The following is a 24,771-nucleotide window of genomic DNA, read 5'->3' on the forward strand; positions in this document are numbered from 1 at the left end:
ATCTTTGCTGCAGCAGTTACAGTCAATTCCGCTCCCGCAGGAGCTCTGATACGCCCTTCCAAAACCCGTTCCACTGTCTCAGCAGTCTCACCGTTCCCTTACAGAGAGCCTAATTCTCTGTACAACTGGGTCTTCGGATAGTTTGGGAAAGCAGATTCAAAGGGCTCATCTCCACTGCCAGCAGTATCACCAACCTCACTCCTGCAGGAGTTCTGTTCCTCCATCCAAACTAGTCCCACCACCACAGCAGTGTCATCTTCTCAACTCCTACAGGAGCCTAATTCTCTGTACAGCCAGCCCATTGGATACGTTCGAAAGCATGCTGAAACAGCTCGTCTCCACTGCCACAGCACTGCTATCTCCTCCCGCCTACAAGCAACCACCCCCAGCTGACTACCAACGAGTTTCACCCGTCTGATACCACTACCACCAAAACCTCAGAAAATAATGATCAAAGATCTCCCGATCCAGTAACTAACCCCCCTTCAATCGGCACAGCACCAGTTCATGCTCTGCAACTTTTGGGGGGCATCAACATCATTTACTGGCTGCTGTCCTATGCTAGTAGCAATTTTTTGGGGGAGTACTCTGGGTTCGGGCCAAATACCGAGCTTGGAGCCCTCTCCTCGGACAGCACGCCAAATACGCATACCATTTATTCTATCTGAATTATTTGTAAGTGTGAACTCGTGAAATGATGTTTCTTAAAAAACTAAGTTCGGGAGAAGCACGTGCAAATGATCTACCTAATCATGATGTCATTCCAACCAGCTGTCAACAATCAGTAATCATCATGTCTACCAATCAGCTCAAGTAGAGGATCACATAAATAGCCAGTCAACTCACCAATGTTCCTTGACAAAGTTTGCAGCATCCCTCCACCACCCCTTCTACCTCACACGCACCTGGTTAACTTTCCTAACCAGAGATACGGGGGGGGGGGGGGGGGGGGAGTACTCTGGGTTCGGGCCAAATACCGAGCTTGGAGCCCTCTCCTCGGACAGCACGCCAAATACGCATACCATTTATTCTATCTGAATTATTTGTAAGTGTGAACTCGTGAAGTTGTTTTTTTGTTCAGTATTTGGTTCAGTAATACTGTTTGCAATAGTGTTATTTTATTTAGCGTTATTTAATCATTTTATTTATGCTTAAATATTTATTTTTAGTATTTTCAGCACTGAACCCGTTTTTACTTTTTGTTAAATATTATTTACTTGTTCTACCTCACCTATTTTTACCATTCATTAAATGTAGTTTTTTTGTTTTGTTAGCTCCATAAATGTTTCTTTTTTTAACTTTTAACATTTGTTATCGTAATCATTGTGTCATTTTATGACTTAAATTGAGGGAGCAAAAGCAGTATTGGCTTCAAATATCGGCTCAAGAATCGGCAGTCCGTATCGGTCATCAGCTAAGGCCGATAAAAAAAAAGATTAATCTGTATCGGCACAAAAAATAAATAAAAATCCATATCAGTCTAACAGCTCATGACTTTTCTTAACACTTTTGATCACATAGCATGTACATGGACCCACACACAATCATGGACACACTAGATTTACTTATCAGTAAGGGTCTAAACATTTCATTGATTGTTATTAAGGATGTGGCACTGTCTAATCATTTCTGTATTTTCTTTGATATATCAATCTCTCCTGCCATTGAAGCTAGATCTGTCTCTGTCAAAAAGAGATGCTTAAATGAGAACACTAATGAGATATCTCTAACACCAAACATATCTCTGCAGACTCTGAGTTAAAAGGGTCAAGGACAAAAATCAACAAAGTTAAGTGTGTAATTGATAATATTGCTCCTCTGAAAGTCAGGAAAAAAAAAGTAGCAAACAAAAAGCACCTTGGAGAAAAAAGTAGCAAACAAAAAGCACCTTGGAGAAACTCAACAGCAGTACAAATAATGAAAAGACAATTCAAGAAATCTGAATGCATGTGGCAGAAGACAAAACATGCAGTCCATTATAACCTCTATAAAGACAGCCTTCATGCTTTCAATGTGAAACTAGGCAAAGGTAGACAGACCTTCTCAAATATTATAAACAGAAACAAACAACACGCACACTTTTCGCTACTGTCAAGAGACTATCAACCTGCGCCCTTGACACACTCCCCACTTCTTTTTCTAAAAGACTGTTTAACTGTTAAGAAGCAGATCTTTTAGAAGTGGTAATCTCTTCACTTCTCTACGGGACTTTTCCAAACTCCATATTGAGCAACTACACACTGTAAAAAAAAAAAAAAATCTGTATTTTTTACAGAATTTCCCTGTTTTTTCATTGTACAGGGAAATGCCTGTTGTTTTAATGTAATTTAAATTTTGACTATTAAAGAGCATATTGCAGGTTAGAGACTCCAGTGAGTCAGTGTATAGAAAAATAATGTAGGACCTAGATTTTCTTTAAAATATACTTGTAAATACGCTAATAAGGCTTTTGAGTCGTTTTTGTGAGAAAATATTTTGTGAGCAAATTTTTGCGTAGACCGGAAGTGACATAACGAGAGGTGACTGTCAACCATAGGAAAACAATGGATCGCAATGGCAAACGCTGTGGAAATTATAAATGTTTATTAATACTCATATGGCAGACCACAGCCATGCAATTGTGACACAATAAGGGTCAGGCCAGGATTAGAGAGAACAACGATTAGAGGAGATGAATGGAGTTGTTGTGTGAGGAGAAACAGTTGTATGTTTTTAAACATACAAAATCAAAAAAATTGTGAGTCGGCTCGATTTTCACCAGCATGGCTGTCCCCTATTGCCAAATCATGCACAACAATGTCACAGGCTAGATCTGAGTATTATTATGGTACTATATGGTACTGAGTACTATAGCTCAGTTGCTGCAACCATACAGTGCCTTTTTTACACACGCGCACACACACGCGCACGCACACACACGCACACACACGCACACACACGCGCACACACGCGCACACACGCGCACACACGCGCACACACGCGCACACACGCGCACACACGCGCACGCACACGCACGCACACGCACGCACACGCACGCACACACACGCACGCACACGCACGCACGCGCACGCACACACACGCACACACACGCACACACACGCACACACACGCACACGCACACACACACACTCTCTCTCCTGTTGTTTCTGTTGAAAAGGGCTGCTATTCTATGCTTTTCAACAAATCATTTGCTCACAAGTAATGTTTTCTTTATAGCCGAGCCACAGACATTATAACGTGTTATTGTGATCCTTTATCCACTGATTCTGTGTTATGGGTTTATTTTGTGCCGATTCACCGTCGATAGTGTGAGGATGTATTACATTTTGAGTATGCATTTGAGTGAACGACATACATACATACATACATACATACATACATACATACAATTTCCTCAAATAAAAGCCTGAAGTCAATTAAACGCCGGGCCTCTGATAGTGGCCGGGGTAAGCACAAATAAAGGCCAGTCTGAAATAAAGGCCGGGGGAAAAGGTGTGGATAATCTCCTAAATGGCATTAATTTAATGTGCATTCAAATTCACCGTAATGTTCAGTAGGGTTAGTTGTGCCGTGACGGCTGACCGACATCACGATGGAGCGAAACCATCACCATGACGCCATGCGCATGCGAGTCTTGCCAGTGCAACAAACACTAATCCTGGTCTGTTATATAGTTAACCTAAAAACTTTACAGGGATTGCTTCGTAAATTAAATTGAGAATATAACGGACGCATGTGCCATTTTAAATAGGCTACTGTAGTCTATGAGAGATGCAACGTCTGTGAAAATGCCGTGTCAGGAAGGCTACAAATATCGGTATTCACAATGCGTGCGTCTCAATCTGCTCCATCAGTAGTCAGGGAGCTTATTAAGACGCACCTAATATTAGCCTCTCGTCTGTTTTATGTCTTAAGGGGGTAACACCCAAGCCTCGAAGCTCAGCTCCACGTCTCAAAAAAGGCTTGTTTATACTTTTGTCTGGCTCCAATGCGCGAGCCTCCGCTGACTGCGCGCGCTCCTCCCCAAACGGATGTGCCGTTCATACTTGACGCGCTCACCCTTGTGCTATTGTTTGAAACGACAGAGCGATTTGGAGTAATTGTTCTATAAACCAACAGGAAAAAGCGTAGAGAAGAAGTGGGCTAATGTACACAGGTGATGTGGGTTTTTTTTGGTTAAAGGTACTAAAATAAATATCACTACAAAAGAATTGTGTAAAACTAAACCTTGGGTTGATATTTTATTTATTTGATTAAACATGGATCTTAATTTAAAATGGCTTATTTCTGCTTTTGTAGGCTCATTCAGTAAATATGAGCACCTAATGTGCAAACTGGAGGCCGGTGTGATGAGACGTCATGCTCGGCTAGATTCGCCGAGAACTCGTTCATCTTTCGGATGCGGAGCTGCGCACGGAGTTACAAAAAATGTGTATTATGTTGTTGTAGTGATATTTTTGCAAATGTTTCTTAAAAAAATAAATAATAAAAAAAAACACAAAAAAAAAAAACAATGATATTTGTCCACTGGAACGATCACTTTAAATTGAAAACGGTTTACTTAAAGCAATTTTATATATTATATATATATTATATATATATAATATAATATATATAATATAAATATATATATATATATATTATAAATATATATATATAATATAAATATATATATATATATATATATTATAAATATATATATATATATATATATATATATATATATATATTATAAATATATATATATAATATAAATATATATATATATATATAATATAAATATATATATATATATATATATTATAAATATATATATTATAAATATATATATTATAAATATATATATATATATATATATATATATATATATATATATATATATATATATATATATATATATATATATATATATATATATATATATATATATATATATATATATATATATATATATATATATATATATATATATATATATATATATATATGTCTTGTTCAAAATAATAGCAGTACAATGTGACTAACCAGAATAATCAAGGTTTTTCGTATATTTTTTTTATTGCTACGTGGCAAACAAGTTACCAGTAGGTTCAGTAGATTCTCAGAAAACAAATGAGACCCAGCATTCATGATATGCACGCTCTTAAGGCTGTGCAATTGGGCAATTAGTTGAATTAGTTGAAAGGGGTGTGTTCAAAAAAAATAGCAGTGTGGCATTCAATCACTGAGGTCATCAATTTTGTGAAGAAACAGGTGTGAATCAGGTGGCCCCTATTTAAGGATGAAGCCAAGACTTGTTGAACATGCATTTGAAAGCTGAGGAAAATGGGTCATTCAAGACATTGTTCAGAAGAACAGCGTACTTTGATTAAAAAGTTGATTAGAGAGGGGAAAACCTATAAAGAGGTGCAAAAAAATGATAGGCTGTTCAGCTAAAATGATCTCCAATGCCTTAAAATGGAGAGCAAAACCAGAGAGACGTGGAAGAAAACGGAAGACAACCATCAAAATGGATAGAAGAATAACCAGAATGGCAAAGGCTCAGTCAGTGATCACCTCCAGGATGATCAAAGACAGTCTGGAGTTACCTGTAAGTACTGTGACAGAAGACGTCTGTGTGAAGCTAATCTATTTTCAAGAATCCCCCGCAAAGGCCCTCTGTTAAAAAAAAGGCATGTGCAGAAGAGGTTACAATTTGCCAAAGAACACATAAACTGGCCTAAAGAGAAATGGAGGAACATTTTGTGGACTGATGAGAGTAAAATTGTTCTTTTTGGGTCCAAGGGCCACAGGCAGTTTGTGAGACGACCCCCAAACTCTGAATTCAAGCCACAGTACACAGTGAAGACAGTGAAGCATGGAGGTGCAAGCATCATGATATGGGCATGTTTCTCCTACTATGGTGTTGGGCCTATTTATCGCATACCAGGGATCATGGATCAGTTTGCATATGTTAAAATACTTGAAGAGGTCATCTTGCCCTATGCTGAAGAGGACATGCCCTTGAAACGGTTGTTTTAACAAGACAATGACCCAAAACACACTAGTAAACGGGCAAAGTCTTGGTTCCAAACCAACAAAATTAATGTTATGGAGTGGCCAGCCCAATCTCCAGACCTTGATCCAATTGAGAACTTGTGGGGTGATATCAAAAATGCTGTTTCTGAAGCAAAACCAAGAAATGTGAATGAATTGTGGAATGTTGTTAAAGAATCATGGAGTGGAATAACAGCTGAGAGGTGCCACAAGTTGGTTGACTCCATGCCACACAGATGTCAAGCAGTTTTAAAAAACTGGGGTCATACAACTAAATATTAGTTTAGTGATTCACAGGATTGCTAAATCCCAGAAGAAAAAAAAATGTTTGTACAGTCAAAGGTAGACACTGCAATTTTTTTTGAACACACCCCTTTCAACTAATTGCCCAATTGCACAGCCTTAAGAGCGTGCATATCATGAATGCTGGGTCTTGTTTGTTTTCTGACAATTTACTGAACCTACTGGTAACTTGTTTGCCACGTAGCAATAAAAAAAATATACTAAAAACCTTGATTATTCTGGTTAGTCACATTGTACTGCTATTATTTTGAGCAATACTGTATGTTCATCTCAATTTTTTTTAACCTGCAATATGCTCTTTAAATTTACAGGAATTGCTTGTATTTTGGCATTACATCCATTTTAGTTTTTCAAGAGGAATTTTTTTTTTTTTTTTTTGTATTTTTACATTAGTTCGATTCATATTTTAGATTTTCTATTTTCTGTAAAAATAGAAAATGTGCAGCTTTGTGTGTGCGTGCGTATGCGCGGGACGCAGATTCAAATTTGCCGCCTGTTAATTTTTTTAAGTGTTGTTAATTTTCCGTTAGTCATACAAACAGCAGTTCGGAGTGAGCAGTACAGTGATGTTAGGGCGGGTGATTTGAATTTATTTTAGGCTATGCTTGTAATAAACGGTTACTGCAGATCATACCGAGCAGCCGTGAGCAGGAACATTGAAACTGTGGACATTCAGAACTGTTTGAGGAAAAATAACGCCATTTCTCGTCAACTAGAGCGACTTTTGACAAGGAGTCAGCGGCCATCATATCAACCGATCACTGCTAAGGTAAGAGTCTCATTCTATGATATTAATATCGTGTGGCTGCACACGTTATTTTAAAAAAAAAAAGCTATTATTGGCATTTCTAATCGGAGTTCAGTCACAACTAGTGTAGAGTGTAAAACACTAAACATGTCGCAGCTGTTTATATGTGGCAGTTGGGTTTGGAAGTTTGAAAGATTGTTTATATGTATGTATATATATATATATATATATATATATATATATATATATATATATATATATATACGTATATATATGTACGTATATATACACACACATATATATATATATATATATATATAGTGTGTGTGTGTGTGTGTGTGTGTGTGTGTGTGTGTGTGTGTGTGTGTGTGTGTGTGGTCCTTCTCACACAGGTCCTTCTCAAAATGTTTTGCATAGTGATAAAGTTCATTATTTTCCATAATGTAATGATAAAAATTAAACTTTCATATATTTTAGATTCATTGCACACCAACTGAAATATTTCAGGTCTTTTATTGTTGTAAGATTGATGATTTTGGCATACAGCTCATGAAAACCCAAAATTCCTGTCTCAAAACATTTGCATATCATGAAAAGGTTCTCTAAACGAGCTATTAACCTAATCATCTGAACCATCTAATTAACTCTAAACACCTGCAAAAGATTCCTGAGGCTTTTAAAAACTCTCAGCCTGGTTCATTACTCAAAACCACAATCATGAGTAAGACTGCTGGCCCGACCCGGTCCAGAAGGCCATCATTGACACCCTCAAGCGAGAGAGTAAGACACACAAAGAAATTTCTGAACGAATAGGCTGTTCCCAGAGTGCTGTATCAAGGCACCTCAGTGGGAAGTCTGTGAGAAGGAAAAAAAGTGTGGCAAAAAATGCTGCACAACAAGAAGAGGTGACCGGACCCTGAGGAAGATTGTGGAGAAGGACCGATTCCAGATCTTGGGGGAGCTGTGGAAGCAGTGGACTGAGTCTGGAGTATAAACATCCAGAGCCACCGTGCACAGGCGTGTGCAGGAAATAGGCAACAGGTGTCACATTCCCCAGGTCAAGCCACTTTTGGGCGACAGAGAAGCAGCACTGGACTGTTGCTCAGTGGTCCAAAGTACTTTTTTCGGATGAAAGCAAATTTTGCATGTCATTCAGAAATCAAGGAACCAGAGTCTGGAGGAAGACTGGGGAGAAGGAAATGCCAAAATGCCTGAAGTCCAGTGTCAAGTACCCACAGTCAGTGGTGCCATGTCAGCTGCTGGTGTTGGTCCACTGTGTTTTATCAAGGTCAGGGTCAATGCAGCTAGCTATCAGGAGATTTGGGAGCACTTCATGCTTCCATCTGCTGAAAAGCTTTATGGAGATGAAGATTTTGTTTTTCAGCACGACCTGGCACCTGCTCACAGTGCCAAAACAACTGGTAAATGTTTTACTGACCATGGTATTACTGTGGTCAATTGGCCTGCCAACTCTCCTGACCTGAACCCCATAGAGAATCTGTGGGATATTTTGAAGAGAAAGTTGACAGACGCAAGACAACACTCTGGATGAGCTTAAGGCCGCTATCGAAGCATCCTGGGCCTCCATAATACCTCAGCAGTGCCACAGGCTGATTGCCTCCATGCCACGCCGCATTGAAGCAGTCATTTCTACAAAAGGATTCCCGGCCAAGTATTGAGTGCTATTAAAAACATTTCTTTTATTGGTCGGATGAATTATGCTAATTTTTTGAGACAGGAATTTTGGGTTTTCATGAGCTGTATGCCAAAATCATCAGTATTAAAACAATAAAAAGACCCGAAATATTTCAGTAGGTGTGCAATGAATCTAAAATATATGAAAGTTTAATTTTTATCATTACATTATGGAAAATAATGAACTATCACAATATGCTAATTTTTTGAGAAGGAACTGTGTAGTTATAACTCTGAATGTATATTTGTAACTGAATATATAAATGTACCTCTGAATATAGTTATAACTCTGAATATATAAATGTAGCTTTGAATATATAGTTACTATAGTAACTATATTCAGAGTTACATTTAGAGTTATAACTATACATTCAAAGCTACATTTATATATTTAGAGTCAGTTATAACTCACATGCTCTGATTCAATGCCAGCACACTCCACTCAATCGCTCAAATCCCACTCCGACATGAAATTTCAACGTAATGTTACTATACTATAGCCTTCGTTTAAGCTATTTCAGTGATAAATAAAAGTCAAGCATATAGACACACATTTTTTTTTTAGTTATACAAAAACTGTCCGAAATCAATTCGGCAACAAAAACATGAGATCCAAAATATTAACAAAACCAGGGGCTTATTGCACAAAATTAGGATAAGGGATTAAGCCGGGATATCTTGGTGATCTTGTCATTTTTATGCAAAATTTAGTACACAGCTGTCATGTAAACATACCCTGAAGGCAAACTCATACCACGAATGATAACGATAATGAAAGATAACTGCATTTATTAGTGGATAAATTGAGCCAGGATCACCAAAATATCCCACCTTAATCCCTTATCCTAGTATTGTGCAATAGGCCCATGGTGTCGTGTGTGTGTGTGCGTGTGCATGTTCATCTGTATGTGTATGATATGCATACACAACTGTGTGTTTGCATTTATGCACAATTTAGACTTGGGCACTTTTGCAGGACAAACTGCAAGTTAATTTACAACTCAACTTGTAAAAAAAAAGTCCAGTCCAGAAAGTACAGTAGCAAAATAATTAAGACCTGCTCCAAACAGTATCAACATGGCAAAAATAATAATAAAAAAAATAAAAAAAACAGCCTCTGTGTGATACTTTTAACAAGAGGTGTTTATTCAAGAGACACAATAGATTTTAAAACTTTGCAGTTTCTCTTTTTTTCACCGCGCGGACGATGCGCGTGCAACAGCGAATTGAGCGCTAGGAGAAAAAAAAAAAACGTCAACTAGATGTGCACGTGCCTATCCCGTCTTTACACGCTCACTGCCAAAGGAGTACTTTGAAAGGCTCGCGTGCGCGTCTGCGCGAGGCAGAAAGGAACGTAGTAAGGGAAGTATATTCTTATCAGTTGTGTTTCCAATTTGAGCTTGATCCTCAAATGCTTGGGAAAATGTAACGTTAGCTTGTTGTAGACGCTACCGCACTACTTGATCAACAGAAGAGCTTCGCTACTGAAAAGCTATTTCATTGAGAAAACAGCGACGCTACCACCACGCTACTGAAAAATGTAGCTAAGCTAGTAGCGTCACTACTTGTAGCGACGCTACTGCCCAACACTGCAATTGACTGATTGTTAGGCTTCATTAACTAGGTCAGCCGGAACCGGGAACACTTCCCATAACACCTGATGTACTCGTTACATCATAAAAAGAGTGGCATCCACACTAATGTTAGTCTCTATATATCCTGAGGTTTACTGCAGATGGCCGGAACCAGGCCATGTCCGGATCAGATGGTGGACCTGCGTCTGGACATGACCAGCTAATCCTGGAGTGTCTGCTGAGTCTGTGTCAATTGGTGTCTTCTCTGAATTTGCCATCCTCAATAAACCCGTTTCCGGCGCAATAACTCCAATCTTTCAAGTATTCATATTCTTGTGTAATCGATGCGCCATCCTAAATGAACCAGTCTCTTGCGTGATACTGAAAATTTTGAATATTTCTATCTAATATGATGTATGACTTGCAGGGTTGGCAGAATAATAATTATCAGTGATGCCAGTAGTGTTACATAGTAACGCGTTACTCTAATCTGACTACTTTTTTCCAGTAACAAGTAATCTAACGCCTTACTATTTCCAAACCAGTAATCAGATTAAAGTTACTTATCAAAGTCACTGTGAGTTATTATTTTAGTCATTTTCCTTAGTAAAAACCGACAGCCTATCAAAACTCTCAGCCCGAGTCTGGCTGGAGCCTGTGTTTTTTATTTATTTATTTATTTATTTATTTTTTACATTGTTGCAGCCATTAAAATAGTTCAGTTTTGTTTTTAATGTCAAAGTAGTTATATTTCATTTTGTTTCTTTATTAACCTAATTTAGAAAAATGTTCAGAGCAATTATTTGTTTGTAAAATTAAAGTTGATATAGGCAAGACAATTCAAGAGTTGGTTTGGGAGACTAAATTGATTAAACATGCGGTTAACTCACTGGGTCGTCAATTTAACAAACGAAAAATTGCTATAAACATTTTTCTAAATGAACTTAATAAAGAAACAAAACGAAATATAACTACTTTGACATCAAAAACAAAAGTGGGCTAGTTATTATACCACCACAAAAAAGGCATTTTTGACGAGCTGAGGCAGGCTGATAGTCTAGCCTACTGCTCGCAACGGCGCTCAAAAAAACGAAACGGACTACACAATCTAAAAAAAAAAAAAAAAAAAAAATTGTAAAAAGGCCATAAGTCTAGCAGCTGCACTGAAGAAACGGACTCTTTAACCCTGCGCGAGCCATATCTTGACAGTGGCGCAAGCTATCATGGTCTCATGTTTCCAAATGCACAGCACATCTCATTGTTCCTTTTAATTATTAAAATAAATATAGAACGAAGGAGAAGCCTAAAACAAGGGGCGTAAAAAAGTTGGGGCTGTCAAGTTTGGGCATAAATGCAGAGCTCTAGTCAGGATACATTGTTGACGTAACTGTTAAAAATGCACCTCCAATAAAGTGTGTTGCCAAAAACGGTTGTCATTTCTATGTTGAGGCAGCAGGGGTGTTGTCGGCAACTGCTGAATGTAACTAAAAGTAACTTGTAATCTAACTTAGTTACTTTTAAAATCAAGTAATCTGTAAAGTAACTAAGTTACTTTTTAAAGGAGTAATCAGTAATCAGATTACTTTTTCAAAGTAACTGTGGCAACACTGATAATTATACACTGTTTAATTAGGTCATATTTAGTTCTATAAACTATCCAAATCAAACTAGCCAAATCAAATTTTCTTGCAATATTGTACTGTTTAACACTGAAGCTGCTTTGAAATAATCGTCATTGTAAAAGCGCTATAAAGTTGATTGATATTGAGCGGAGCTCACATGCTGCTTTATAAACAAATGCTCTAAGTTATAACTATATATTCAGGATTTACATTTATATATTCAAAGTTATAACTATATATTCAGAATTTACATTTATATATTCAGATTTATAACTATATATTCAGGATTTACATTTATATATTCAGAGTTTAACTATATATATCTGTCTATATATATATCTATATATATCTATGAAATAAATGCTTTTCTCCAAAACACGTTGGCCACAATTGTTGGTACCCTTTTATTAAATACTTTTTGCAACCTCCTTTTCCCAAGATAAAAGCTCTGATTCTTCTTCTATAATGCCTGATGAGTTTGGAGAACACCTGAATAGAGATCAGAGACCATTCCTCCATACTGAATCTCTCCAGATCCTTCAGATTCACAGATGCATGCTGGTGCTTCTTCTCTTCAGTTCAGCCATACATCTTCTATAGGGTTAATGTCAGGAAACTGGGATGGTCATGGCAAAAGCTTCATTTTGTGCTCAGTGGCACATTTGTGTGTTGATTTTGATGTTTGTTTTGGATCGTTGTCCTGATGGGAGATCCAACCACGGCCCATTATAAGATTTCTAGCAGAATCCATCAGGTTGATTTTTTATCTTTTGGTATTTGCTAGAATCCATGATACCATGTATGTGAACAAGATGTCCAGGACCTCCAGCAAAAAAATAGGCCCACAACATTAAAGATCCAGTGTTATTTTTAACCGTGGGCATGGGGTACTTTTTATCCCTGTTTGCACCAAACCCATCTGGTAGATTTGCTGCCAAAAAGGTTTTTTATAGTTTCATCTGACCACAGAACCAGGTCCCTTTTGACTTTCCAGTCGTGTCTGACAACTGAATATGCTGGAGTTTGTTTATAGATGAGCGAGGAGGATTTTTCTTGAATCCCTCCCAAACAACATGTGGTGAGGTAGAGGTTGTTTGAACTTTTTTTTAGGCTTTCTGACCCCAAGACTCAACTAATCTCTGCGATTCTCCATCTGTGATCCTTTGAGAGTCGTTGTGCACTCAAGCATTCCTCCTCGCTGTGCATTAGGACAATATACACACACGTCCTCTTCCAGGCAGATTTGTAACATCTTTAGTTAAATGGAGCTTCTTAATTATTGCCCTGATGGTGGAAATGGGGATTTTCAATGCTTTAGCTATTTTCCTACATCCGCTTTCTATTTTGTGAAGCTCAACAATCTTTTGCTGCACATCAGAAATATATTCTTTGGTTTCACTCATTGTGATAAATGATTAAGCAAATTTGGCTTTTATGCCTCCTTAAATTTATACTCCTCTGAAACAAGACATCATAGCTGAACAATTTCATGTTCCTTGTCACCCTGGTGTGCAAAAAAAAAAAAAAAAAAATTAATGTAAAAATACTTCAGAGATATTTTCCCGCATTTAAAATTCTAGGGATACCAACAATTGTGGCCAACGTGTTTTAGAGAAAATATTTTATTTCATAATGTGATTTACCTCCCATTTTCAATTATTTTACTTAAATGCAAGGTTGGATTTTTGTGAATTTTTTAAAATAAAAAGACCAAAGGGATAAACATTTTTATTTTATAGCTATATTTGATCATATTTACCAGGACTGTGTGTGTGTATATATATGTATGTGTATATATACACATATTTTATATATGTATATATGCGTGTGTGTGTGTGTGTGTGTGTGTGTGTGTGTGTGTGTGTGTGTGTGTGTGTGTGTGTGTGTGTGTGTGTGCGCGCGCACACACACGTCCATGATGAGTGTTCAGATATGCGTGTATATAGTGAAATTAGCACTTGTGTGCATATGCGCGTATATACGCACACCAAACGGCTTGATTTCAGACAGGTGAAAACTTATAAGGACATAAAATAAATAAAAAAACACGATGGATTTTTATCATTATAGGATGGTTGTGTACAGTCACTACCAACACACATTGCTGTATAATCAACTTGTAAAAGTGAATGTACCATTATTGACCCCTTTAATTTAGCATCTGCTACGGCTACTCACAAATCAGGTAACCAATTACACCTCGTCTACACACCCTACTGCTCCACGGACAACACTTTAGTTACCCATTGCACACCTCAGACCACTTTCTCATCACTCTTAACCTCATACTGACTCCTGACACAACACACTCCTACACAGATTAGCTTTCGGCATAATCCAAGCTCACTCTCATCCTCTCACCTATCCACTATGGTTTCATCTTCACTCCCTCCACCTGCTCAGTTCTCAGCACTGGACACTAACAGGTGCTACTGACACACTTTGCTCAACTCTAACATCCTCCTTAGACAGTTTGCGGCCCCCTTCATCCAGACCAGCCCGCCCACCCCATCTGCCGCCTGGCTGACTGATGTTCTCTGTGAACATCACTCTGGACTCAGAACAGAGAGAAAATGGTGAAAATCTAAAAACTCTACTGACCTTACTTTGTATCAGTGTCTTCTTTCTCTCCAAACGTCTACACTGCTAAAACAACATACTGCCACAACAAAATCAACAATTGCTCTGACTCTCACACATTCTTTGTCCTCCTCCTCCTCCTTCATCAACTCTTATAAGCTGATGACTTTGCAACATTTTTCACAAACAAAACCTCCCTCATCAGCAACCAGTTCTCTTCACCACAAACTGACACGCACATCTCAACAACTAACTCAAACATGCTTTCATCCTTCTCTCTGCTCTCCGAGGCAGATATTTCTAAACTCATCCTTTCCAATCACTCTACTACCGGTCTGCTTGATCCTATACCAACTCACCTCCTTCAGGCCATTTCTTCTTCAATCCCTCCTGCACTCACTCGCATTTTCAACACTTCTCTTCACACAGGAACCTTTCCCACAGCATTTAAGCAGGCTCAGGGAACCCCACTGCTTAAGAAACCTTCTCTGAATCCAGCACTTTTAGAAAACTACAGACCGGTATCCCTTCTGCCTTTCATTGCAAAGACACTTGAGCGAGTTGTGTTCAATCAACTCTCTATGTTTCTTGAACAGAACAACCTCCTGGACAACAACCAAACCGGCTTTAAAAGCAGCCACTCGAATAAGACTGCCCTGCTCTCAGTTACTGAGGCACTGAGACTGGCAAAAGCAGCTTCCAAATCCTCAGTGCTCATCCTGATGGATCTGTCTGCTGCTTTTGACAGTTAACCACCAGATCCTCCTGTCAACTCTAAAGATGATGGGCATCTCAGGAACTGCTATCCAATGGTTCAGGCCTTACCTCTCAGTAGGGCTGGACAATAATTCAATATCAATATATATCGCGATATAATTTTTCTCAATAACGGTGATATGATTTTTAAACACATTTCCGATATTTCGATATGACTGACGTTCATGGCGCAGCCATCAGAAAGAGCAGAACACGATTGGCTTTCTTGCGTGATGACGTACACCACGGACACGCAGCCAGTGCTCAGCAGTAGTAGGCTGATATCCAACGCGGCTCGTTTTAGCTACAAAAAGAGTTTCCCTGACCGCAACACAAATGTGACTGAACGAGCTTCCACAAGTAAGGAGAAATAAATAGTTGATAAGAGAAGAAAGACTAACTTTCTTTAGTGGCGTGGAAGTGGTTCGTCTATCTATAAAGCACTATTCGCACGGGATAATAATCTAGGGACCTCTGTGATTTAGAAATGACTCCCCCACATCTGAGTTTTGCGTGGCGCATTCGCACGGGATAAGCAAAGCCTGTGATTTTACTCGAATTTACTGACTTCTCCCGGATATGATGTCAAGACTTCGTTATAGCTGTATGAAATCATAAACAGGCATCGATATCGTTTTGATTATTTTACAGTAGCCTAATAAATAAATATAATTTCGTTCAGTTAGTGAACAGACGCCATGAACTGATCTCAGACCAGCGGTAGGAATCAGATTTCATTTATCACGAGTGAGAAGCTGACAATATACCTACGGCGGAAGATTCAGTTTCAAAACTAAATGTAAAAGCGCCTATTTAAACAAGATTGTCATTGTACTGTACTGTACTGTTCTGTTTTTCATTAAGAACAGTATTGATGTTAATATTAAACACACTATTCAATCAGATTACTCTCAAATTGATACTCATTCTAAAGTGAAAGTATAATCCGCGTGGGCGCGGCTGCACGGGAATGACTGAACGGTGCGCATTATGAATGCAGAATTTATTCTTCGTGAAAGATAAAGATAGAAATGCTCACAGGGAGAAAAAAAGCTTGCAAAAAGTACATACAATCCGCCTAATCCTGGCCAAATCACAGATGTCGATTCGCACGGGACTAATATTATCACAGGACCTCGGTGTTCGGCGAAATATGGTAGGTAATTTGCGGGGGAATTTTTACTTTACAATTTACAGACATGGCCGATTCGCACGGGATTAAGATCACAGAAATTCTCTGCAATTATTACAAATCACCAGATGTCCCCAGATAATAATAATACCGTGCGAATGGGGCTGATATTAAACTTCAGGTTTCAGTGAGCTGCAAAATGTGCCGGAGAGGTGCCGACTAGGGGACAATACATCGACATAGACGCATCAATCTAATGTCTACGATGCCAAGCGTTAAAAATAATCCATGTAGACTATTTGTGTAAGAGGCAAGTGGCACATTTGTTTTAATACTTTCCACATTTGCACACAATGTCATGTATTAACACCAACGGGTTCATTCTCGTTTAAATTACCTTTCAAAGTGAAAGACGGTCAGACATGGCTTCACGAAAATGTATAATTTGCTCGTGTGTTAAAGCCTTGCAAAAAGCAGCGTGCACTCATCTCAAACAGAGCACAAATAGGCCACTGAATTGAGTCTTCTTTTATTTATTTTTTGTGCATCAGTAGATAAAGGTATAGTTTTGAATTAAAAGGAGAATATAGCGCTATGAATCGTTCTTCACTGAAATTTAAAACTTAAAAGAAAATGCTCAATAAACTGCGTCTGCGAAGTGAGAGTCTTATGTTTATTTGACAGTGATTTCACATTTCTTGTTCGTATAAAGGCTAAATACAAATAAAAGGTGAACATTAATTTATTTGTACCGTTTTTATTTCTAAAATATTATATAATTTTATAGGAGGAGGTTTCATAGACTTGGCAAATTAATTTTTCAGAAGTTTGTAGGTACAGAAATCCTACAAATGGTAGTTTTTCTAAAGCTTTTATATAGTTCATATCGATATCGAAATTTTATCGTATCGACCAAAATTAAGAAATATATCGTGATATAAATTTTGGCCATATCGTCCAGCCCTACCTCTCAGGTAGGTCCTACAGGGTGTCATGGAGAGGTGAAGTGTCAGTCACATCATCTAGCTACTGGGGTTCCCCAGGTCTCAGTGCTTGGGCCACTTCTCTTCTCCATCTACATGTCGTCATTAGGATCTGTCATTCAGAAACACGTCTCCTCCTATCACTGCTATGCTGATGACACAACTCTATGTAACATACCCGAGTTGTGTGCTGATGACACAACTCGGGCATGTTACATAGTTATCATAACTATCAAAATCCAGTGTTCTGTATATTGCGTACGTGAGTTTTTGTTGTAGATGGCTATTGCTGCGCGTTTAGCTAGAATACAAAACCAACCCATTGGGCCACTGAATCTGCATTAACGACAACAGCTGGGGCAACAGCCTTAGTCCTAATGGGTTGTTATCATAGCTATCAAAATCCAGTGTTCGGCACTTTGCGTACGTGAGTTTTTGTTGTAGATGTCTGTCTTTAAAAAAAAATAAAAAAAAAATTGTGTATTGTGCTAATTAATTGAGATTTCTTACAGCTCTTACAGGTTTTTGGCCTTGTCTGTTCCGTTGCTTCTATTACTCTCCCCTTTTTTGTAAGTCGCTTTGGATAAAAGCGTCTGCTAAATGATTAAATGTAAATGTTCTCATTTCAACCAGATGATCCTACAGTTGGTGTTCGTACCGCTGCCTGCCTGACAGACATTTCTGGCTGGATGAAAGAGAATCACCTTCAACTTAATCTTGCAAAGTCAGAATTACTTGTTGTCTCAACCAACCCAGCACTTCATCAAAATTTCTCCATTCAGCTCGGTTCATCAACCATAACTCCATCCAGGACAGCCAGGAACCTTGGAGTTGTGATTGATGACCAGTTAAGCTTCACTGACCACATTACTGCAACAGCCCAGTCCCACAGATTTGCCTTATACAACATTACACGGCCCTGCTCGCGAGGTAGTACTTTTTCAAAGTTCAGAAACTTTCGAGGGCGGGACTTGGGCGCTGAACAAGCTGATTGGTTTAGCATTTTATTTCAACCGGCATTTTTAAAAGTCTTTTGCGAGGTTTGGTCTACGTTCAGTAAATATCAGTCTTGCTCTCTGTCGGATGGGCCGCGTTCGTCTCAGCCATCTCATCCGTAATAGCTGATAATAATATACATTGTCATTTTAAATCTAGCTTTACAAGCCTTCTGAATATACTGCATGCTGCTGAATCTGCATATTAGTGCTCTTTTCTGTCGTTGTTCATTACCTCTTTAGTAAATCTATACATAACCAGCAAAAACAGCACAGCTTGAATCTCTTCCATACTCCTTATTAATTTTTTTACAGTCTATTTTTCACCATGTAAATGACTTGACCGATTACTTTTATTTGTGCATCCTTAAATGACGTGACAGCGCGGGCCGCGCTCATGTTGACAAGAGAGGAAAGCTACATTTTCTGAGGGGTAAACTTTTTATTTCGTAAGTTATGAAGATAATGTTGGAATAATGACACAGCGTATATTGCCCCAGGCAGTTTTTACTTTAACTGCGCCTGACAGAAGATTTTTTTTTTTTCTGAGATGATTATTACACTTTACAACAAATAAATAGCTTATATAATACTGTATTAGTCCTGGTGGCCGTTAAGAGTTGCTATGGCTACAGTTAACACATTCCAGCAGGTGGAGAAAACAGCGTTTTACATTTTTGATGTGGCAGACAGCTGCATGTGACAAAATGTTTGCGATTGAAAGTCATCACATGTAAACACCAGATCGGTTTAGATAACATCTCATGTAAACAGTCCACTAAATCTTTCAATCGGTACAAAAAAAAAAAAAAAAAGTCATTTTTTGTTCAGAAAAATGATTACTGTCCATCACTGACTTGGAGGAGCAGTCACGCGCAGTCCTACATCACCGAACTTGAGCATAGTTTTGCTAGTTATTCATTTACAATTATTTACATAACTACCAGATCTAGTGTGATGAAATAAGCACAGAAAGGCCAGATATACAGCTGCTGTGTGGTGTTTAAGGGTCATGAAACCCCAAAACACTTTTTTTGAGATGCAAACATATGTATAGGCTGCACATCATTTAAAACACTAAGGGTACTCATTAATGTTATTCATATGTGGAAAAAAAAAGTTATATTTGCATTTTTCAGAGCGATTTCTGTCTTCCGGTTTTAAAAGCTGAGTTGGAGCAACGTCACAAATGCTGACGTCAGCATGTGCTTTTTGGCCCAAGTATGGGCTGCTGGGGACATGCTGACGTCGACCGCTCCGAGCGATTCTCGATATATATTCATGACAAAGCTCATTCAGTCCAATCGCTGTGCTGTAGTATGCATACAAGATAATTTAGTTAACATACATGAGACAGTCACTTCTGTCAGGCTCATCATCTTCCATCATTATTGTATGTTAGGGAAGTTTTGAAAGCAGCGTACGAAAAGTCAAGGAGGAAAGAGAGGCGTTGTGCTGATACGAAGTAACGTAAGGGCGCCGATCGAGCTGTGGAAGCCTTTGCTACAAAGGCTCGGTAAAGTAAAATTAACCCGAGGAATCGCACGCCGAACCTCCAAGCATTGACTATCTAATTTATGTCAGGAGTGCAAAATAACCGATCTGTAGGCTAATGAACAATATTTTTGATGAAATAAGAATCAAAAGCCACCTTTTCATTTTATTTGTGGTCATAGACATGCACTAAGCATGTGTTCGGGCTCTTAGTGAAACAGCATGCTGCATATTTGGACAAATATAGATTTAGCTGCCTGTGACAGTGCGGATCGTCACGGCAACCCAGCGTGCGTCGCTCTGTGCTTCAGATGCGCGGTCAAGACTATGAAACCTCAAACCCCTTCGCTTTTACCCCGATCTAGAATTATGCTGCCTTCACGTGCCATCGGAAATTTGATCATTCCGACTTCTGAAGTCGTGATTATGAAATCATTGCATTCAAGTTTCAAAATGTGAGGGCGTTCATGTGCAATTTTTACCTAGGAAACTCGTATTTACGATAATTCCGAGAGCACCTGAAGGCAGCATTACATCTCTATCGCATTGCAAGCATGTTCATAAGTGGTTCATGTTCTCTTAGTCTTATCACGTTGGTGCGTTCTTCATCTTGCCAAACAGCGTGCATATTTGGACAAATATAGTTTAATTATCACGTTTGCAAAATATTGTGTCGTACAGAATAACATTTATTTTCATTTCTCACTGAATGCTGATTTGAAGAGCTGAATAACTTGCGATCTCTGCTGCACTCCACTTAATGTCTCAAAGCCCTCTCATTCGCTGTACTCATCCCTCATTTAATCTCACTGTTGTAAACAATGCCAACGTGAACCAAGAACATGTCTCAGAATCGCTCTAACTACTGCTGTTGGTATCGTATCGCTAATCTTAATGCGCCTAATGACACTTCCCTACTTATGCAAACCATTCCCTCTTTCCACACAATACCCATCCCACCTTTTCACAGTCGACCACGCCCGCCCCTTTTAACGTTTATCTTTTCATTATCTATAACCATAATCAGGTAAATGAAATATGAAATATGTTGTTAGTTGGACTCGTGCTCATGTACTATAGAGTTGTTCATGAGAACGGTTTGTGTTTTTGTGATGGAAAGGGTGACTTTTTCTTTGAATATTCGACCTGGAGTAGTAACAGAAATTCTGCCGAAGTCATTGCCTGGGTTACGCATGCGAGGGGCCAAGCATAGGGGCGAGACCCTTTTGGGGGTAGGGGCGTTTGTTTTGGTGATTTGAAATCTCAACAACAGTTACCAGAAAGCACTTACCCCATCTTTAATCGTGTCTTATGTAAACTTGTCTGACTGCTTAAATTCCACTTAATTTGCCCTTGCAGAGAGGCTGCTCACTGCGGAGCCATGGGTGGAGTGTGAAGTCTAGCTTCCACTCTTTAGATATCAACCAATCAATCAACTTTATTTATATAGCGCTTTTACAATCACGATTGTGTCAAAACAGCTTCACAGTGTCAAACAGGACAATATTACAACAAAATTAGATTTGGCTGTACAGTCGTTCTGGAGAAAACAGTGATGTTATCATATTTTAATTTATCATATAGCGACAATGTTGGCAGATCTGTATTATAGTTTATAGAATTAATTAAAACCTAAAATGTATGAATTATTTGTATAATTAGTTGAATAACTTTGATCAATTGTAGTGTCCCCAACTGAGCAAGCCAAGCCAAAGCCGCAAATATCATTTGCGTATAATGGGTGGAGCTAAAAGGTCCAACCACACCATCCCCATAAAGTTATCCCTCCACCCATTAGATCAGGGGTGTCCAAGCTCGGTTAAAACAAAAATGTTTTTGAATGTTATCTTTTGTTTTGTTGTATTTTTCACCAACACCAAGCTGACAATAATTCAAGTCACTGGGAGACTGCAGACAGCTGTCAGTCTCTGTATTGCATAAATAGAAAGCCAGTTAAAGGCTTAGCTCAATCAAAAATTTTGCCTATGATTTACTCATCCTCAAGTCATCCTAGGTGTACATGACATTCTTTTTTCAGACAAATAAAATCCGAATTATATTAAAGGTACCCTAGAATGAAAAATTGAATTAACCTTGCCATGGTGAAATAATAAGAGTTCAGTACATGGACATCACATACTGTGAGTCTCAAACATCATTGCCTCCTACTTCTTATGTAAATCTCGTGAATCCATAACACAAGGGAAAAAAAGTGCTTCTCCACATAAACCCAACAATGACGCAATCGTTGGGGATCATTTATATGGACGCCCCCAACATTTGCATCTGTCCAAACATGTGCACTGTCAGGCGGAAATGGGACCGAATCATCAAAACAAGCTGCTCGCATGGACACACTTAATGTTCCAGGCTGTTCAGGAGACTTGTCTACCCTTCCCACAGATAAAAAATGTCAACAGTCATGGTTGATGTTTAATCAGATATCACAACAATTTAATTCAAGATAGTTCGTTTGTTCGGCCCATTTCAAGCAAGCTTCGCTCAGCGACTTAAACTGAAGAAAGTGGCAACTATATTCCCGCAAGCAGTAAGTAGCAATTTATCCACTTATTGACTGTTTAAACAATTTCTGATTGAATTGAAAGTTTCTTAGAGACACAGCATTGTCTAGATAACGCAAGATGCTAGTACAGTAACAATAGGAAACACCAAGTACCATACGAAACTAAATAGTGTGTCTAATGACAAAGGGTAACATTTTGTATTACAAAATACAACCGTAGATAACGTTACTTTGCTTAGATCATTCTAGCAAACATCACCTTTTCCGAGAGAGAGAGAGAGAGAGAGAGAGAGACAGAGACAGAGACAGATAGATGCATTGCCATTGGCAACCAGTGCAGTTTGATGAAGAAAGGCGTAACATGTGCTTTCTTCGGCTCATTAAAGACCACTCTCGCCGCTGCATTCTGGATCAGCTGCAAGGGTTTGATAGTGCATGCTGGAAGCCCAGCCAGAAGAGCATTACAATAGTCCAGTCTGGAGAGAACAAGAGCTTAAACCAGGAGTTGTGCAGCCTGTTCTGATAGGAAGGGTCTGATATGGACATGTTTAGGTATAACACTGGATATCATATGGGTTTTCACACAGAAAAGCCGAAAATTCTGTGATTGTGATGGAAGTGATGCCTAAGTCAAAGACAAGCAGGATCTGTGGTCCACACACTGATTTCCAACACATATTTAATTATTTGCATTTGTAAAAGTAGACATGATTTTATGAATATTTATAGCCTGCTTTTATATTTCTGAGCAACTAACTCCACTCCTACCCTAAACCTACCCACTCAACAATATAAAACACAAACGCAACTGAATGTAGACTACAGTCAGACAGTTATTTATTGTAAAAACAGACCAAAAACAGTATAGAAGTAATAACTCATGTTGCATTCCAAGTCTTCTGAAGTCAAACGATAACTTCATGTGAAGAACAGAGTTGATCTTAATGTTTTCATCGTTGAAATGATGATCGCGCGCCACACACGCACTCATTCATATTTCTCATTCAAATGATACAAACAACTCTTCAGCATGATGCCGTCGGTCACGAGACACACGAGAGCCAATGGCATTTTATAATCAAAGCGAACGTAATGACGCAATTGGTCAAGCGACATACAACAGCCAATGCAGTCAAAGCTGATGTGACGTTTCTTCCGGGGGCAATATTTGAAATGTATTAATATTCGGCGGATGGACTCGATGTTACTGATCGCTTTTGGGGATTTCCTTCATAGAAATCAATTGTTTGGCCTCGGAACACTTGGAATATTTGTAGTTTCTGAATAAATTGCGCCTCTGCCGTATCTGTGTATCTGCCTGTTATATCCTGTTTTTTTTATAATATACAAATGGGTAGGTTTAGGGAAGGGATTGAGTTAAGTGTTCAAAACGTGTCTGAATAAAAAGAAAAGAAAATTATGCTGACTGAATAAAACTGATGAATATAAGGGGTTGGAACAGGGAATCCGTGTGTGGACCACAGATGCTGCCTGTCATTGACATAACAGGCATCACTTCAGTGGACCCATCACAGAATTTTATGTGATTCTGTGAAACTACCACAGATTTTTGAGTTAAGGGTCTGTGTTCATTTCACGGAATTCTGTGAGATCAGGTTGGTTTAACAGCAAATGATATAGATCCTGAACCAGGCGACTACCTTCTGTTAAGTTTGGAACATGTAGTCGATGATTTAGCTCAGCTCAGTGCTGATATGGATATAGACTTGGATCAAGAAGGGTCTGTCTGCCAGTGTTAATTTCGTTGACGAAGACTATGACGAAAAATATTCGTCAACTAACCTTTTTCACGGACGAAAACTAAATAAAAACTAAATAAAAAGTCATATATGATGACGAAAAACGTGACGAAATATAACTGACACTTTAGTCAACGAATAAAAATGAGACGAAAATATATGGGAGGGACGAATGGAGAAGAGATCCAATCATAAGTACTCTTTTGTGGGCCGTGTTGGGAAGAAATCCAATCAGAGCGAATCTTTAGGTTGATCTATGCAGAAGCAGCCGAGCCATTTTAAAAAGCCGCGGCAAATGCACGCGCAACAGCTAAACAAACGCAGCAGCAGTTACACAGAAAAGACAGAACAGAAATGTCAGAGGCAGGACGAAAACGATCGAATTGACATCCGGTCACATTTCACATATGACAACAAGACTACCTGTAAACCGTGTGGAGCAAAAATCGCTGGGAAAAACACCACCAACTTGAAGCGACATTTACAGACGACTCATCCCGAAATACATGCCAAAGCACGCACCCCACATTTATTTTATCAGATAAACAACCGTGTTTCCGCTAGCTGCT

At 38.6% G+C, this 24,771-nt stretch overlaps 1 protein-coding gene across 2 annotated transcripts in view; it reads right to left on the reverse strand.

The window, feature by feature from the left end:
- Window positions 1-24,771, reverse strand: part of pabpc1l (poly(A) binding protein, cytoplasmic 1-like) — a 136,856-nt gene that overhangs the window by 100,005 nt on the left and 12,080 nt on the right. The gene's annotated exons all lie outside the window — the stretch shown is intronic.

Source organism: Pseudorasbora parva, chromosome 13 (genome assembly GCF_024679245.1).
Source record: "Pseudorasbora parva isolate DD20220531a chromosome 13, ASM2467924v1, whole genome shotgun sequence".
Taxonomy (NCBI): Eukaryota; Metazoa; Chordata; class Actinopteri; order Cypriniformes; family Gobionidae; genus Pseudorasbora; species Pseudorasbora parva.